Source organism: Dermacentor andersoni, chromosome 1, assembly GCF_023375885.2.
Source record: "Dermacentor andersoni chromosome 1, qqDerAnde1_hic_scaffold, whole genome shotgun sequence".
Classification (NCBI taxonomy): domain Eukaryota; kingdom Metazoa; phylum Arthropoda; class Arachnida; order Ixodida; family Ixodidae; genus Dermacentor; species Dermacentor andersoni.
The window spans coordinates 64,144,609-64,159,340 of NC_092814.1; the positions used below are offsets into that span (position 1 = coordinate 64,144,609).

At 46.7% G+C, this 14,732-nt stretch overlaps 1 long non-coding RNA gene across 1 annotated transcript in view; it reads right to left on the minus strand.

Annotated features, from left to right (window-relative positions):
• Window positions 1-224: 224 nt before the first annotated feature.
• Window positions 225-14,732, minus strand: part of LOC129388195 (uncharacterized) — a 19,441-nt gene continuing 4,933 nt past the window's right edge. The window contains exon 3 of the long non-coding RNA XR_008615227.1: window positions 225-400. This is a non-coding gene — a long non-coding RNA (uncharacterized lncRNA). The remainder of the gene's footprint in view (window positions 401-14,732) is intronic.

Sequence of the window (14,732 nt, forward strand, 5' to 3'; positions counted from 1 at the left end):
TGCAGGAAGTTCAGAGTAAAAGTGATTTTGAAGAACGACTGACGAATATGAAGGGAAGTAAATGGGTTGCGAGAGTGTTTATGCATTTGTACAGAAAAAACATTGAATCCCATTGGAGGAAGAGAGAGGGGGGTGATATAAGGAAGGCAGGGATGTTAACCAGTCAAGAGTCCAGTTGGCTACCCTACGCTGGGGGAAGGGAGAAGAGGAAGAGAGAAGGGAGAGAGAGAAGGTATGGAGACGTGCACAGGCAGAGTGAAGGAAAAGAACTATAGTAAGCTTACCAACAATTATTCCACTGGTATGGTTAGCGACATGACAACAAAGAACGTCAAACGCAGAGTCAGAGAGGCCGAGACAATCTCATGCATGGGTCCTTTGGGCTCAGCTCACACATCTCCTGTAAACAGCAGAAATACAGTTTATCACCACCACCACCATGCATGGGCGCCGGCAATGGAACAGAAACCTGCCATGAGTAACTACCTAAGAGGAAAAAACGAAATCAGGAAAAAGCAATTTATGAGAACTGAAAGCGAAGCTCCTTACTTTTTGAAGTAAGATCAGGATGCCTTAGAACGCCTAGTTATGAAGTGAGGGTTGAAAAAGCATGTCTTTGCTGCGGTAGAGCTAGGGAAACAATGGAACATGTTTTATTAGAATAAGAAGATATCTACTCGGCTGTCGGTTTATAGGCTTCTCTGGACACTTTGAAGCCCTTGGGTTCAGGGATAGCAGAGGGAACGTAAACATGTCCGCAATAGAGATTAGTAAGGTGCGATTGGAGGTTTGGTGGCAGAAAAGTAGGAAGACCATAAACAATGGATGCGTACAAAAACAAAGTTCCCAGTAGTGGTTTAGAAAGTTTGGTGCTGGGCATTCCTTGTGCGCGCACGCGTGCGTGTGTGTGTGCGTGTGTGTGTTTTCTTTAAAAAGACAGGAAGGACACTAAGCAAAATAGGAACAAGATCTTGGTGTACCACCCCGTTTCAATGAGGACGTTCATAGCAGCCATCCATTCGTGAAGCACGTGCTTGAGACAGGTAAAGTAGAAGATGTATGGTCATGCTGGCACTAGCTTCTCCGCGTTTACAGCGTTTTTGTTAATGAGAGAGAGAGAGAGAGAGAGAGAGAGAGATATGCCGCCGAAAGGGCTAAAGGCGCATATAGACTGTGACGCAAAGCGCTCGATGTACGCGTCGTTATTATGCTGCGTCATCAAGAATCGGCTGCACAAGTATTGCACGTCCAGCATGACGGTGCGTCCGGCAGGATTCGACTAACGCCTGCCTCGGTGGCGCGCTGGAAGCACGCCGCCGAGGCTGGCTACGGATGGCCGTAGCACGAGCATTGGTAAGAGCCTCGGGCGGACTGTGGCGGAGGTCGTAGTTTAAACAATCCCTGTAATTTTTTTTTCTCGCCTGTTCGCGTGGCCACTTTGAAAACAGTCTGAGAACTCGCTGAATTATATGCACCATCAACAGCTAAAGAAAAAGGCAATTAAAAGAAAAGAACGACAACTATGCGTGGAAGCATGGAGGAGGCGTACGTGCAAAAATGAGATGGCATTTGCGGCGCGCCCAGACAGACGGTCGTTTGCGGACGCCGCGACTGTCAAGTATTTGTGCCCTGCGTTGGCGTCTGCTCGCCTTCTCACGGGATGTGTGCGTGCCGTACGGGTACACGTTGGCCTTGTCTGCAAACAAGCGTCGGCGGTGCCGTTTTTATAACGCAGTCTTCCGGCCTTAAAATGCCTTCACTGCATACGTGGCTGCTCGTCCTTGCTGCGTGCTCGCAGGCCCCTATGCACGACACTTTTCCGAAGATAAATACACTTGGTGTAGTTGCTCCATGCACAAAGAGCCTGCTCACAAAAAAATAATAAAAGGAATAAAAAATAAAGAAACAAAGACGCATACTGTTTCATACTGTTTCACACTGTATATACACTTCAGGCGTGTATGGTGCATATGCACGTAAGCCGTCAAAGCAGCTTCCTTACGGATTTACAGTCGCGGTCATACTTACTTGAAAACACGTCCTAAAATAAAGACGCGAAAGAGGATATTAGGTTAAGGCATATTAGTAAACTACGCTCCTGCAATTGCGAAGCAGCCACACGTGCCGTGAGAGGAGACATGGCAAGCCAGAAAATACATTTATAAACGACATATAAGTAGCCACCACGCCCCGAAGTTTCCGTCCCAGTTCACCGGCGTGGCCTGAACATTGACTGCGTATACTCGGACCTAGTTAATCGCTTGTATACCCGTGAAGAAGGGCTAAGCTGCATTATAACGTAACCAAAGGCACATAGCAAGTTTCGAGAACCTTTCCTGCGCCAATGCAGCCCCAATACAAGAAAAATACCTTGAAATGCGTGATGGTACACTGACGTGTGCTCGCGCTGATGTTTCGGCTGCGAAATTCGTGAGATAAAGGTCTGGTTTTCATTTCCCCCAGTGATAACTATATACCGCGAAACTAATCAAATGATGGCCTTGAATATGTACTTTGCCTGTCTAAATGTACATAGTGTTGGTCTTTAGAGGAAACAGAAGTTCACAGTCGCTACACGGTGCACGGTTCTACCCCCATCGGAATGCGGCCGCCACAACCAAGATTCTATCACGCGACCTCGTGCTCTACAGCAGGTACGCTATATTCCCGAGGCACAACGACGGTTGCGTATCGGCAGCGTGATGTGTGGTGCTGCTCCATTATTGTTCAATACTTTCTGATTTATGAAGTAGCCTTACATTTTACGCTAAGACATAACTCTAACTGTGAGAACGCTTTACGTACGCCCAATCGAGCGTAGTTTATTTGCGCCATTACTGAAGTATCACACAAGATGTGATCAACTCTGACTTGTCCCTGAATCAAAGAGACCATGTTTTCTTCTGCTCCAGATTATTGTGAAGGATTGGGGGCGGAGCGCGAGGCAGCTGTCTTCGGTTAGCCGGTGGCGAATAATTCTAAGGATCGAGTTCTAAGCTATAGCCGGGCCAAATAACTTTGGTGTTATCATTGCACTGCATTCCTTTCAAGCATAAATTTCTTGCTGACTGTGATGTCGGTCAAACGTAGGGAAAATGACGCGTTCTTCTGGCTTTCGTACTCGTATTGTTGTCCTAACAACGAAATGCTGGTTTTGCTGAAGCTGGACAGCCTAAGAGAAAGATAACGTAATTTCGGATAATGACGCCCATATCTTATCTGCTGATTAACCAGATGAGTTAAAAGAACGAGAAACGGCCGTATATCCGACGGATTAGCTTAGATGATAATTAGCCACTTTCTATTTTAACATTACTTTGTGCTTACTTCCATTGATCCTCGCACGTGGTTAATGTTAGGTCCCGCACGGCGATTCAGGCGGTGTTGATTGTTCCTGTTCGCTTACGGGAGAGCGCCATAAGTACTAGAGCGTTATAGCTCAACGAGCCAGCGGGCCCAGCGGGCCAGCGTAGACGCCACTGCGCATGTTGTACCGCGCATGCGCACTGGCGTCTACGCTGGCCCGCTGGGCCCGCTGGCTCGCTGAGCTATAACTTTCTACTTTTATCACCTCATGGTAGGAAATTAGTGCACGCAGGAAGGCATCTCCTCGTTCAGGCACGTACCCAGGATGTTTTTTTTCGGGGGGGGGGGGGCCACCACCTCCATCATCATCATCATCATCATCATCATCATCATCATCATCCTGTTTTATGTGCGCTGCAGGACGAAGGCCTCTCCCTGCGATCTCCAATTACCCCTGTCCTGCGCCAACTGATTCCAACTAGCGCCCGCGAATTTCCTAATTTCATCGATCAACCTAGTGTTTTGTCGTCCTCGATTGCGTTTCCCTTCTCTTGGAACCCATTCTGTAACCCTAATTGTCCAACGGTTATCTAACCGGCGCATTACATGACCTGCCCAGCTACATTTTTTCCTCTTGATTTCAATTTGAATAACGTCTATACCCGTTCGCTCTCTGATCCAAACCGCTATCTTTCTCTCTCTTAACGTTGGGCCTAGCAATCTTCGTTCGATCGCTCTTTGCGCTGTCCTTAACTTGCTCTCAAGTCTCTGCCCCATATGTCAGCACTGGCAAAATGCACTGATTGCACACCTTACTTTTTAATAATAATGGTAAGTTTCCAGTCAGGAGCTGGCAATGTCTGCCGTATGCGATCCAACCTATTTTTATTCTTCTGTGAATTTCCTTCTCATGATCAGGGTTCCCTGTGATTGATTGACCTAGGTAAACGTACCCCTTCACAGTCTCTAGTGGCCGACTGGCGATCCTGATCTCTTGTTCCTTTGCCCGGCTATTTATCATTATCTTCATCTTCTGCATATTAATATTCAACCCCACTCTTACACTCTCTCTGTTAAGGTCTCCAATCATTTGTTGTAACTCGTCTGCATTGTTGTTGAATAGAACAATGTCATCGGCAAACCGAAGGTTGCTGAGATATTTGCCGTCGATCTTTATTCCTAAGCCTTCCCAGTTTAATAGCTTGAATTCTTCTAAGCACGCAGTGAATAGCTTTGGAGAAATTGTGTCTCCCTGTCTGACCCCTTTCTCTATAGGTATCTCCCCTGCTTTTCTTGTATAGAATTAAGGTAGCTGTAGAACCTCTGTAGATATTCTTCCGCGAAGGACGAGTCAGTAAGACGAGAAACTATTTACAGATTATATTTACAACAACGGTTGCAGCGCTGACCGGTTAGATTCACAGCGCGAGCCCAGTTCGTTCTTCCTCCTCTTTTCTGGAGTGATGGCGCCCACGCGCATCGTTCAAACAAACAAATACCACACGCATGTAGCAATACTTTCCAAGCTTTTTACGTAAGCGTTCTGTACTCCTTGATTACGTAGTGCCTCTATGATTGCTGGTATCTCTACTGAATCAAATGCATTTTCGTAATCTATATAAGCCACATAGAGAGGCTTATTGTACTCTGCAGATTTCGCGATAACCTGATTGATGACATGGATGTGATCCATTGTAAAGTATCTCATCCTGAAGCCACCCTGTTCCCTTGGTTGATAAAATCCAGTGTTGCCCTTATTTTATTGGATATTATTTTGGTAAATATTTTATATAATACTGGGAGCAAGCTAATGGTCCTATAATTTTTCAATTCTTTAACGTCTCCATTTTTGTGGATTAGTATGTCTGCATTCTTCCAGTTTTCTGGGACCCTTGCAGTCGATAGACACTTCGTATAAAGACCCGCCAGTTTTCCAAGCATTATGTCTCCTCCATCTTTGATTAAATCGACTGTTATTCCACCTTTTCCTACTGCTCTTCATCGTTTCATGTCTTGCAGGGCCCTTCTGACCTCATGGCTAGTTATAGGAGAGTTTCTCTATCCTGGTCATTACTGTTTCTAAGTGAGGTATCGTGACTCCTCTGGGTACTGTACACAGGTCAGCTTAGAATATTTCCGCTGCTTTTACTATATCTTCGAGATTGCTGATGATATTATCCTTCTTATCTTTTAGTGCATACATCATGGTTTGTCCTATGCCAGGTTTCTCTTTTACTGATTTCAGGCTGCGTTCATTTTTTACGGCTTCTTCAGTCTTTCTCATGTTATAGTTTCGAATATCAGTTGTTTTCGCATTGTTGATCAGTTTTGACAGTTCCGCGAATTGCGTAACGCTGGGCGGCCGCCAGTCCCATACAACCGCGTAGAGCGCAGGACTCTGCGATTCTAGACGTACTGCGCTCACCGCGATAGGTTAGAAAAACACCCACATATGCACAGCAGAGAAGTGGCTACGTGAGGCGGTTCGACCGATAACTGTGGAAGCGTCATTCAAAACAAGTAATTGTTTTCCACTTCTGGCGGCCTTTTCTCTACTTCCTTTTTAAATAAAAAGATGTTGATGCATAAATATTCTCATAAACAACGGTTAACTTTTTTTATTATTCGCTTTTGCTTGCAGTTTGGTTGTTGCCTTGGCTCTCTCCCTTAGTAGATCGCTTAATTTCTCAACTCCTTGCGATTTTTTGTTTCCAGTTGCCAATTTTGCACGAAAAGTGCTATACAATTAGGGAAAAACAGACGAGGTAACGGGCGACAGTCATCTTGCTTATGGGTTTAAGGGTTATTGCAGGGTTTCATGATGGACGCTCTTGCACATTATTTTATTTCCCACCTTATCTAACCCATATCACGTGAATATGGTTCCGGGCATCTGCCAGCGTCGCGGCGAGCCGTAACTCGAGGAAATAATGAAGCAAATGGAAAAGTTAAACGCAATTGGTGCTTTCTCCGGCCGCAACTCGTTCTATGAGAGTACAGCCCAGCTGAGTAACAGCCGTATCCCTCTCCTGGTCCCAAGATCAGCCTAAACAGAGGAGGTTGAACTAACAAAAGCAACAGCTATGCGCGTGACGGTTGAATAGATGGTGACAACTGAACGCATCTCGAGTTAATCGCACCGGCGCGGAATCTATGAGAAAACTGTCCTTCACATTACAAGAGATGCCGATAACTACCGCCATCTAAAAGGAGTGAAAAAGGCAGCATAATGCTGACCGATGAACAGCTGCCAAGTATGAACATTGATCTGGCGGCGCTTTAGGAATGTGTGAGGAGTGATGGCGTGGGTGGGGAGGGGGGGGGGGGGGGTATGCCACTTGATTTCGGGGGGGGCCCGGGCCCCCCCGCCCCCCCCCCCCCCCCTGGGTACGTGCCTGTCCTCGTTTACCCTACAGACAATAAGGTCATAACGAGTTTATCAGGGAAGTATTTCTGCGCGAGCATCGTCTAATAGCTCGCGATAGATGAGGTAATATGCAGTAGTCCTTGACACCCAGGCTACGTTGCTACCTATATACAACCTATATACCTATATTCCTATATACCTATATACCTATATACCTATATATACGTGTGACTTGAAGACTGAACTTACCGTATAGCATCCCGAGCCCTGTACTTCACCTCCGATTATCTTTTGCCCATCCTCGTTCACGCAATGCAAAAATAACTGCTCAAAGTTAAAGGAAACACTCGGAAACACTCTACCAAGACACAGTGACGTTGCAATGATAACCTTTTCTGTGCATTCGAAATATGCGCTTTTCGTTAGCGTAAGTCTCAAATAATGTGGATTATAGTGTGCCATGTATTGGTTTATACTGAAAGCATACAGCGGGGTAATCTGTCAGAGTGCAGTTTTGTTATGTCCGCTGTTACCACGGTTTTAGGCCACTGCTTCGGCCTTCTTTTACCGTTCACGAATGCATTAACAAACACCTACCTTCTTCTTATGTTTACTTATGTGATAGCTTTCTTTGTCAATGGCCTTCCTTGGCTCTCTCGCCCGAGAACACGTGTTCAACTGAGTTGCCAAGTACGTTCGTCGCCGAACGCCAGCTTCAGCTCATTGAGACGCCAGTGCTGTCGTTCGAGAGAGAGAGAAATCCCTTTATTTTACGATTTAAAAAAAAATGTATCGATGCCCTCAGTCCACGGCGTCGCTTTCGACATGCTTCAGCGCTAGGCCGATAAAGTCCGCAAGGAATCGTTGGTCGTGAAGGGTAGTTGCGGTGGTCAGCCATTCGGCAGAAGGGATAGGTGGGGGAGATGGGGGTTTGGGTAAGCGGGTAGTTTTGGATGGCATTGCCACAGGATGTGCGATGTGTTGGGAGGATGCACCCCACAGTGACTACAGCGAGGGAGGCCTTCAGTAAGTAGGCCTTGGAGGAGGTGCTTCCGTGCTGGAGTGGGCAGGGTGTTCGTCTGAGCTTGTCGGATGAGTGTGCCCTGTTGCCTTGTAATGTTTTGGTGTAGTCCAGAGTATACCCTGCGCTCGTTCCTAAATAAGTGCAATTGTGATTGAGGCGTTAGTGAGACGAATATATTTGTTAAGGGGATTTTGGGAGCCTTCGAGTATCATATCGCGTGCAAGCTGATTAGCTCGTTCATTCCCCAACATCCCCTCATGGCTAGGAATCCAGACAATCTCTACCTGTCGATGGAGACATTCTTGTAACTGCTTTGTTGTGATATGTTTAGGGAAGTCGTCATGTATGAGTTTTCTACATGTAGACTTTGAATAAGCAAATATGATAGGTGTAGTGATAAGTGTCACTGGGAGATGTATTGCTGCTTCTACCACTCGTTATGCTGTGGTCGTATCAGTGTCCGAATGGTGTGATCCATCACCGCTATAGCAGTACCCTTTTCTTGGACGCTAGCATCTCTTTAGTAATATGTGCCATGTGGGTTGCGCCCCTTGTGTCTTTTGAAGTATGCTATACTATTTGTGTCCGCCTATACCCTTATTTATCTCAGGGTGCATTTGTCCGGGCAGTGGTGCGATTTTGAGGAGTGACCTATTTTGCGGTGGAAGTGATAATGTGGCTGATACTGGTGTGGGTGATGGTTAAAAGCCTACACCATGAAGTATATGTCTACTCTGCGCAGTCTGTTGGAGCCGGAGTTCTTGCCTCCGTTTGTGCGTGGTAATTATTTCGGTGGTGGTATTGTGACATCCCATGTCGGCAAGCAGTTGTGTGCTCGTGCTGACGGGGAGTCCCATTGCTAGCTTGATAGCCTTGCGAATTAACGCATCGATGCGTGTGTAAAGCTACGGGTGTAATTATATAGTTTTGTGCTACATTCAGTAGCTGCAAGTTCCTGTAGCATATCATCGTGTGTAACATAATCGAATGCATTTCTAAGATCTATTGCAAGGATAGCTCTTAGTTGGGCCATGCTGGGTTCTCTGGTGATATCTTCCTGTAGTTGGAGCAACACTTGGTGTGTAGATATGAGCTGCCTGCATCCTATAATGAAGTAGCTTAAGTATGCCGTTCTATCTAGATGTGTACGGAGCCTATTGAGTATCATACGCTGTAATAGTTTCCCCTCACGGGAGGTAAGAGATATTGGTCTGAGATTTTCAACTTCTAGGGGCTTTCCCGGTTCCGGTATGAACACTATCCTAGCCGTCTTCCAGTCATGTGGCAGCTGTCCTGTATCCCATGCTTTGTTCATTTGTTGAAGGAGGAATTCATGGTCGTCTTTGGTGAGATTTCGAAGCTGCGACGTTGCTATTTGATCTGGACCGGGAGTTTTATTGGATTTCGTCTCGGCTATCGCTTGCTTGAGCTCCTCAAGTGTAATTTCCCCACTAAGGTTGGAGTTCATAGGCTCTGGGTCTGTGTAATTGGCATACTGATGGTTAGATGCTGTGGCTATGTGTTTGTCATGTAGTTCTTGGAACAGATCCTCTGGTGTTTGGTGGCCATCTAGCAGCTTGCGGAGTGAGCTTGCTGTTTCGGTTTTGGCCTGCGTTGGGTCTAAAAGAGCCCTTGTAAGGCGCCAGGCGACCCCAGCTGTAGTGTATTGCTGAGATTGTGTAGTATGCCAGCTTTCGAGGGTGAGACGGTCTGAATACGCAGCAATCTCTTCGTTTAGTAGCATTATGCGCCTTCGGAGTCACCTATTGCTTTTGTTCTTTTCCATCATTTGATCAGGCTCTGTCTCGCTTCCCACATGTGAAGAAGACACCTATTTATGTTGGGTTTGTGTTCTGTTTCGCTAATTTCTGTAATATGTGCTTTCACACGCTTCTTCAGGGACTGGTTCCATGACTGTAGTGTATGCTCCGTTATGTCTTCCATTGGCTCTTTCCTAAAGCTAGTCCAGTCTGTTAAGCGGCGCTTGCATACTCTTAGTTTATAACATCCTGTGTGCAGTACTACATTTATTGGGGTATGGTCACTGGAGGGCGTGTCGTGTGTCGCGTGCGTGAGTCGACATCGTTTAGCAACGTGACGTTTTACAATGGTAAGATCCAGTGGACGTAGGTGCCTTTGTGGATGCTGTTTGAGTACTCCCAAGGCGTATGCGGCGCGTTAAAAATCTCCTGCAATTAGATGTGCGAAGTGCCTTGCTCTGCTTTCTGTTTTGGTGAACTTTGCTGCTGGTGACGGTGGTTGATGCGTCATGTTTATCTGCCGCCTAGGCTAACGAAGTCCGAAGTCCGCTACGCGTCTCTTGTCAAGACAAGCCGTTTCGTCGTGCCGGCACACCGCAGCATCGCTCAGAACGACTCCCACGAGTGCTTGGGATGATCACGATTTTAAAGCGAACGGTCGGAAGAGTATCTGGCCTCCGCGGAGTAAACCAGCGGTAAAGAATGCGCAAATTGCGCAGATGTTATCATGCCATCGTCTACCCGCTGTCGTCATGCCGTCTTGGTCATGCTGCCGTCATCATCTCCATCGTCCACGCGTCTTCGCGCCGCCGTCGTCTTCGTCACCCTGTCGTGCTGTTTGTCTAAACATGTAGACAATTCGTGCCGTCATCATCAAACGCCGTTATCGACGTCAGTAGTATACTTCATCGTATCTGGTTGCAATTAGCGTACGTATACAGGCAGCTTTTTGTATCGTATATGTCGTTCAGCTATATGCGTTAATTTTTGCACGTGCGGCAATTCATGGGAGAACGTAGAACCCCTTCTGTTAAGCTGTCCTAAGTTCGAACAGCGAAGATGTTCTTTGAAGACAAGATTAACGTCCTTCCGCAATTCATTGTCAACATTAAGGAATTATCTTCTTTGCAATCGGCTTTACTAAACTACCTTAATGAGCAAACCTGCTACACCAGCTGATCTTTTCTAAACTACCATGTTATCCTGCTTGAGCGCCCTACTACCTTTGATGACTGTCATGTATTTGTTCCATTATTGATAATCCTCGATAATCCTTTCAGCATATAAACGTTACTTGGGCCATGGGACAACGTGTCATCGATCAACTCTGAGAACTTTAATAACCTTCTTCACAGAAAGTATCATTATATATCTGTATTAACACGTAGTATGCCTTTGTGTGGTTATTTATTTTGCATTATTCGATCGACTTGTTCGATTGACTTGCGTTCAGAAAGTGCAGAATGAAATGTGCCGTTTTGTTGCTGCTTTTTTTTATATTGATTGTTTAAGCATGTTTGCGACATGGGCTTTATTGCCGGAACGTTTTTTCCTGCCACCTCGTGTTGTCATCATTTGATCAGTGAATAATTTATTGCTTGTGGAGATGCCAACGACACAGTATATAAATGCCAATTTTTACGAATTCATCCAAATAAATCCCTCGCTAAGTCAATATTTCGTAAGTATTTCTAGTGTGTCTATTTGATTTCTGCGGTCTGCATAAGCTATTATCTCAATTTGACAGTCATCTTTGATCATTTCTGCAGCAACATTTTTCTTTATTTCCTGAGCCAGGCAGTCATTCAGTCATTCTTGCACAGGGCCCTGAAAGGAACCGTTTTTCTGTGTGAACGAAACCACGAGAAGAAAATGACCATAGATGTCTGTCGGGGGTTTCTGCGCCCGCGTTTTCGTCTTTGCACACGGCGCTCGCGCTGCTGTCGTTATGCCGCAGGGCCCGGACAACGTGAAGTCGAGGGGGCCGCGCACAGCATCGCGACTGACACCTGTCGCGGGCGCGCAGGCGCTGGGTCGGCGTTGCACAGGTGGCCGAGCCGCTTTTTTTTTTTTTTTTTTTTTTTTCCGTCGACGCAGCAACTTTGCACTGGAGGCCCTTCCGCGCGATCCTAGCGGACTCTCGGCCGCTGAGCCTCCGAGTTCGCCGTCGCCACTTCCGCGTAGTACAGGCGTTTCAAACACGCGGCCCGCGCAGCTTCTTTATGCGGCCTGCGGAGGCTTCCTCGGGACTCTCGGCCTTTCCTTCCCTCTGTTTTCAAAGCCTCTGGCAGCTCTCGATCCCCTTCGGTTTTCAGCAGGACACAGGTCGGCCGGCGAGGAGCTACTGCGCCGCACATGCCGCACGAGGCCTCTACTGATGTTGAGATTCCTGGGGGCATCCTGTAAGTGTCCGCCTAGTGGACTGTCCATTTTGGCCGTCGCCGCTGATTCACTGGAGCTGTACGGGCGACAAGGAGAGTGGCTGGGGGCGCCTGTCTCCTTATCGCTCGGACCCCATCCCAGCCAATCAGCACTTCAGCAGCAGCCGAAATGGACAGTCCACTAGGTGCACTCTTACGGTATAACGCCCCAGGGTATAGTGTAATGCCTTTCCGCGCTACAGGAGTGTCGTTCGGTTTCGCCGCAGTCCAATATACGACTCATAGTTTTCCTGAGCGCGAGCGTCTTTCATTAGCGCCTTCCGAGGTATAGTCGCGCATAACCGGACAATGAGTATAATCAGAGATATTATATAGGATAGGAAAAGTTTCGGGAAGCATTTTTAGTTCATTTCTTAGCCGTCAAGTATCGTCAAGTTTGTGCGCATGCATTTGTGGAGTTAAGTCAGCCGGTGTGTTGTCGAAACTCCCCGTGTCGCAATGAAGTTTGGGTAATATTGATGGATTTTTGTTGCGATCGACACTATAAAAATGGCCGAGCTTTCGCTTCATCCTCCGCGGTGGAGCAGTGGTTACGGCACTGTGCTGCCGAGCACGAGGTCGCAGCTTCGCTTCCAGGCTGCGACGGATGCATTTGGATGATGGGCAGAATGCAAAAACGGTCGTGTAACTTCGGGTGAACGTTATGAAACCAGAGGTGCCTCAAAATTATTCCCGTGGTATCCCATTATGGCGTATCTCGTGGTCAGACTGTGGCTTTGAGACGCAAGGCTCTGTAATGTAACGAACATTTAACTTTGTCCTTCATGTGGAAGCAAGGATGGAGAGCGCGGGTGGGTGCGATCCTCCCTTTCTCGTGCAATAACCAAAGAACGTAACGACCTCTTGGACCATGCACTGCCAGAACGGACCAGTGGAAGCTCTCCGATGGACAAGCAGAAGTAACGGAGCTCGGCGTCCCCATACCAAACCGACGTATTAGAGCGTGCTAACTAAAAAGCCAGGGCTCCTACTATGGACTCTGCGGAGGTAAAGAAGAAAGCATGAACTTAACCAGCGCCACTGTACAGTTGGCTGCCCTGTACTCAGAAAATAAACAAAATGCAAGAAATATATATATAGATGGCAAAGAGGAAGCGCAAGCAAGATCCACGCTTCAGCGCGCGCTAACTGAAGCCTGTAACAATTACCACAGCCTGTTCTGCAATTTCAACGGTTTCACGATCTCCGCTCGGAGAGCCTGCTTACTGCCCGAACGCTCGCTTTGTCTCATCGCCTCCCCGAGCTTTACGCGAATATTTTTTTTTTATTCTTTTGAATAACTTCGAGTTCCACAAGAAGCGACCATTCGACATAACTTCTGCGAAAACAGCGCACCTCTGATAAGCACCTCTGTCGACAATGCATTTAATTATTTTGCATTTGCAAAGCTCGTACTTTGCGTCGAAGTCGGCGTTGAAGCACTCTATGCGGCATGCGGAGTCCACGTTTCTTTGTACATGGCCTACGTTCTTGCAGTTCGATTTTCTTGTCGACGGTCGTAAGATATCCTTGAAAAATATACATACGAAGACAACACAGTTAAAGAAGGCTAGAAAGGCTCGCGGAGCAAAACCATATCTTTTGAAACAGTTTATAATTTTCATATGTCTTCTGACGTCATTGTCTCATCGCTGCTATGACAGGATGAAAAAAGAAAGCTACAATGGAAGCCGAAGCACCGCAGTGCGACATCGTGTGGTCCATATGCAAGGATTTGCAATGATAGTTCGCCGTCGCTGACCGTCATGCGTGCGTCTGCCGATGACGGAACAATGCCGGCTAGTATTGTGCTGGGAAGTCCACACGCACTCGCCACTGCCACGCACTCACTGCACCGTAGCGAGACCGCCCACATGCTCGCAAAACACGTGATACAAATAAGATAGCGCAGTGAGGACGAGGGCAAGCCTAGACAGGACAAGCGCTATCCTGTCTCGATTTGTCTCTCGTCCTTACTGCGCCATGTTAATTGTATCATGCACGGTGAATAACCAACATGCCCGAACCTATTCCCGTTTGAAATCGCAAAACACGTTTCGCGCTGGGAGATACTGTTGTCTGTGAAATCCCGCGGCTTACGTTCGAATTAGCGAAAAGAAAATTTGTCATCAACCTTAATGTGGCATACCAAGCGAGAGTGAAAATCCGTACGGATTACTCGAGGACAAGGCATCGCAGCTGATAAGTTTTTTCCTGACCGGCGCAACGAACCCGGGACCATCTCTGACCACGGCGTCGCCATGATCAGTGATTGAATTATTGATGCATCGCGATGATTCTGGAAATGCTAGCAACGAATGCGTCAACGTTAATTCTACGATGAACAGTTCCATTGCGTGTCCTGAAGGGTCATTTCAGCTCGTGCTGCACTTCCATTCATTGAAAAGTTTAAGCGGAGCGGCGGTCGCTCTGCCAACTGATTTAACCAGGAGGGCATGGAAGTCAGCAGCTCGAGGTTAAACTAACTAATTGACAACTCGAAGCTCAATATGAGCTTTCAAATCAAATCAACGTTCTTCAGGTACTATGAAATGCGTACACAATAACTGGGTCGATAGCAAAAAGGCTACTTTCTGCTCGAAAGGAAACTTCATTTGCAGCTAAGTTGTAGAGAAAAGCGCTGAACAAAACTCAAATGACAATACACAGAGAAATGCAAATTCACAGCTTGCATAAATATTGGACTCGGTGAAAACCACACAAACTGCTTCGACCAGTTAATAGGAAATTTTGATTATTTAGATTGATTGTTAAGGTTTCAGATTTATCGCTGTTAAAAGGTACATATTAAAGTTACTTTTTATGATATATTTTTTTCACAGCACTTGCTTGTG